Source organism: Phytophthora infestans, genomic scaffold, assembly GCF_000142945.1.
Source record: "Phytophthora infestans T30-4 supercont1.52 genomic scaffold, whole genome shotgun sequence".
NCBI lineage: Eukaryota > Oomycota > Peronosporomycetes > Peronosporales > Peronosporaceae > Phytophthora > Phytophthora infestans.
The window spans coordinates 292,201-292,799 of record NW_003303707.1 but is presented as its reverse complement, the minus strand read 5'-3'; positions in this window follow the sequence as shown (position 1 = coordinate 292,799).

Sequence of the window (599 nt, the reverse complement as noted above, 5' to 3'; positions counted from 1 at the left end):
GACTTGTCACCTCACATATACTAGGAAACCGTCACAAGAAAGATACTCGCTTTTGTTTACGTCGTCTTAACAAAAATTCCCGTTAATCTACAGCAGATTGACGGGAATTGATTACTGCTGACAGTTACAGACTACTCGTTTAACATCTATTTATAGCTGGAAAAGTAACCGCCGCGCCAGCAGCTAGTCAGTATCTTTCAGTTTTGTTAGAACTCAGCAGTCACCCATAAAGTAATTTACATAAATTACCCGTTCTAAGTGCGAGAAGTTATTTTACTAAGTGCGAATAGTGCCTAAGTTCGTATTTTATGGACTAAGTGCGGTATTTTATCATTAAGTTCGCGTTAGAGGACCCCCCAAAATGAACATTTTCTTGCGTCTTGGGAAGAGTATTGTAGAGTGCCCCGTAAAACTTTGTGGTGTTAAGTATGATACTAAAACACACTAACTGCCCTAAGGATTCACGTCGATTTCATTCTAGGAGTCGAGATATGTTATTTTAAGTTTTTGGGATGTCATGGATGCAAATCGTTTGCTACAGGCTCAAGAACGCACTTTTTGTATACCATGTTATTTTAAGAAAATGTCCGTTTCGATGC